Source organism: Pinus tabuliformis, chromosome 6 (assembly GCF_031772625.1).
Source record: "Pinus tabuliformis cultivar Carrire ecotype Pingquan chromosome 6, CPIR1, whole genome shotgun sequence".
Lineage (NCBI taxonomy): Eukaryota > Viridiplantae > Streptophyta > Pinopsida > Pinales > Pinaceae > Pinus > Pinus tabuliformis.
The window spans coordinates 1027256163-1027259997 of record NC_142292.1 but is presented as its reverse complement, the minus strand read 5'-3'; positions in this window follow the sequence as shown (position 1 = coordinate 1027259997).

The following is a 3835-nucleotide window of genomic DNA, read 5'->3' as shown; positions in this document are numbered from 1 at the left end:
CAAATGGATGTAAAATCAGCCTTTCTGAATGGAGACTTAGAAGAAGAAGTGTACATAGAGCAACTAGATGGCTTTATCCTTGGGAATGATCAAAATCTTGTATGCAGACTTAAAAAGGCCCTCTATGGGCTTAAACAAGCTCCAAGGGCTTGGTACTACCGCTTGGATAAATACCTTCATCAACAAGGTTTTTCAAAAGGATCAGCAGATAGCAATCTTTATATAAAAATTGAAAATGACAAATTGTTAACACTTGTTGTGTATGTAGATGATATTATCTTTGGCAGCAATGAAGAAGCTATGAGTCAAAGCTTTGCCTTGGTGATGCAAAAAGAATTCAAAATGTCTTTGCTTGGAGAATTGACATACTTTCTTGGATTGCAAATCCAACAAAATGAGGGCGGTATCTTCTTGTCTCAAACCAAGTACCTCAAGCAGATTCTGAAGAAATATGGCATGGAAGATTTGAAACCAGTATGTACCCCTATGGTTACAGGATGCAGTCTCAATGCAAATGATGAATCAGCAGCAGTACATCAACCAACCTATAGATCGATGATTGGAAGTCTACTTTATTTGACAGGTACCCGACCAGACATCATGCATGCAGTGGGAATAGTTGGAAGATTTCAAGCAAATCCAAAGGAAACTCATCTTCAGACAGTCAAGAGAATCTTCAAGTACCTTCAAGGAACTCAAAACTATGGCTTATGGTATCGTAGAGATACAGATCTCACACTTCATGCTTACACAGATGCAGATTGGGCCGGAAGCGTGGACGACAGGAAGAGCACAAGTGGTGGTGCATTCTTTATGGGTTCTAGATTAGTATCTTGGTTCAGCAAGAAACAGAGTTCGATTGCTTTATCTATAGCTGAAGCGGAATATGTGGCTGCTACATCTTGTTGCACTCAACTTCTTTGGATGATGCAAACCTTGCAGGATTTTCAAATCACTTGTACTCCACCTGTCTCTATCTTATGTGATAATACGAGTGCAATAAGCATTTCAAAGAATCCTGTCATGCATTCAAAGACCAAGCACATACCTATCAAATATCACTTTCTTCGGGAACAAGTGCTTGAGCAAAAAGTCAAGTTGGAGTATGTTCCTTCTAAGGAACAAGTTGCTGATATACTCACCAAACCACTGCCCAGGGAAACTTTTGAATATCTCAGACAGAAGCTGGGAGTAGTTGATGCTTCATCCTGCTGTTGAAGCTTGTCTGTTTCAGAGAAAAGATGGTGTACGTGAGTTGGATGAGGGGCATCCGTGTACATACGCCAATTTATGGAGGTGCAATCGCATATATGGAGTTCTGAAGAAAATCAGCAAGGACAGACTCTAGTTGGAGAGAGTCTGATATGGGTCTGTCAGAGACCATCAGGCACAGGTTCAGGGGGAGCAAATAATCTTCTAATAATGCATTGTTGGCATTAGCTTAGAAGCTCTTGGTTCTAGTACTCAAGTTTTTTTTGGTTCAGGTGGATCAGCTGCAGAAAGGAGAACAGAAGGAGGACATGGTTGCTGATATATACAGTGATTGTCAAATGTTGCTGATAGTAGTTATTGGTGATTTGCATAGTCTTGATATTTTGTCTCTATGTCATGTATATCTTTTTTATCAAGGTCATGTAACGACCTATTTTGGTTTCCCCACTATGCCTGGGATGATTGATGCAATGTGATTGGTTGTCATATGTAAGTTTCTGATGTATCCCCACTTGGTTGGGTGGATGATCCCCACTTGGTTGGGTGATGGTTGTATGTATCGAGTCTTTTGGTGATAGGAAGGTCTTTTATGATGTATAAGTCATGGTTCCTCTTAAATAACACCTTTTTGTAGATCTTGCTTACAGTCAGGGGGAGCATGTTCAACACAGCAGAGCAGAGATATTAGCATGTACTCAGGGGGAGCACAACCCTTTGCCCTTGATGACAAAGGGGGAGAATGACTTTGAGGATCTTGGGGTTGCTATCAAGTCCAAAGGGGGAGATTGTTGGCATTTTGGCACAGGTGTGGCCCTATGGTAGATGTGTTGTCCTTGATGGCAACTCACTTTGGTGTCAGACCTTAGTTCAGGCACTCAGAATGAAGGAAATCTTATATACGTAGTTTCACCTTTCCGAAGACGCGTATACACGCGAGTTATAAGTTCAGAAGTCGTGTATTTGTATACACGCACTTTTATGCACAGAAAAGCACGTACATGGTGGGAAACTTATTTTTGGTCCATGGGTGTTAGTCCTTGGAAATTGAACCTATCGTTTTGGACCATGGTATCTCGTCAGAAGTGTTGACCCCAGGTTTTGGGCACTTGGTATTGGTTTATTATTGTTTTGGACCGTGGTATTGTGGAAGGCCTAAAACTATAAAAGAGGAAGGAGATCATGTGACAAGGGATCATCTGAATTATTATTGAATATCTGATAATGTACGAGATCTGAAATATTGGTGATTAGCATTGTGGATCTGAATGAAGGAGGAACCTTAGCGAAAAGAAGGATAAGTTCTATTGATGGGTCATAATCTCTTGGCTTGAATGATAATATCTTTGCATGATTTTGATCTATTATATCTGGCGCATGCGTGATCTATAAATCTGATAATCTGGGTTAATCAGTGCCTGAATACTTGAAAGAGTGAATTATTTTTTGTAGATCTATATGCAGGTTCAGTTCAGCTAAGGCGCGTATATACGCAGGTTCAGTGAAGGAAAACAGTGTGTACGCAGGTTGTTCCATACGCAGAAGCGTATGCACGCAGGTTTTAGGCCATTAAAGTAGCGTATACATTTTGAGTTGTGTTTTTGTTGCTTCTGTTTATTGCTGCAGTGTTCTGGGTTCAGTTTTGGTGTGTGGTACTGTTACTGTGATCTGGGTACAGTCGTCAGAGAAGTGTTTATGTTGATTCAGTTTTGATTGGTGAAAAGGTGATTGGTTGATGGTTGATTGATGTTATTTGTGGATCCAGTCTGAAAATTTATGAAACGTGGTCCCTGAAAGAAAGAGAAGGTTGTAGCCTTCTGTAGGCCAGCACCTATGTACTAGTATCTTGGCTAGTGCAAGAGCTAAGGGGGTTGTAGCTCCCTTCCAGGAGAAGCTGGAAAACGAGAGAGGGTTGTAACTCTCTACAGGTTGCAGCCTGCGTACTGGTAAAGGACTGCACCAGTACATTTTTAAAAAGAAGTTTCTAATTAGAGAAAAGAAAGAGATGAATTGCAGCAGGTGGTTTTCACCCACATTGGGTTTCCACCTTATATCTTGTGTTCTTGTGTGCGATTGTCTTTCTGCTCTGTTTTACTGTTTCTGGTTACTGGTTATTTGCTTTTGATTCACATATTAACAATCAACATCAGAAAGATAAAGTAAATTAAAATTTTGCATTATATACGCGGGTTTTCTTCTGCATAGTTGCGTATATACGCGAGTTTAATTAACTAACGTAGCGTATAGCATTTGATTTTGAAAAAGGAATATTTGACTTAATAATATTGATTCACCCCCCCTCTCAGTATTATTTCCAACACTCTCTATCAATCTAAGTCCCTAGTGAATAAATTTTCTTTGTAGAAGAATCCATATAAATTGGGGATGAAGGATGAGATTGGATGATGGATCATTTGAATGACTTAAATACTATGTTAAGTTAATTATTATTTAGTGATATTAAGATTTAAAATGAACATAAGTGTGTTATTTTGTTATGTTCTTTACCAGAATCTAGGGATAGTCTAGTTTTTTCCATTCGTGGTTATGAAACTACTTAAAGTTTTGATGAAATTGTCCCATCCTTGTTATTAGAGGAGATGAGATGGGAAAACATGGAAATTCA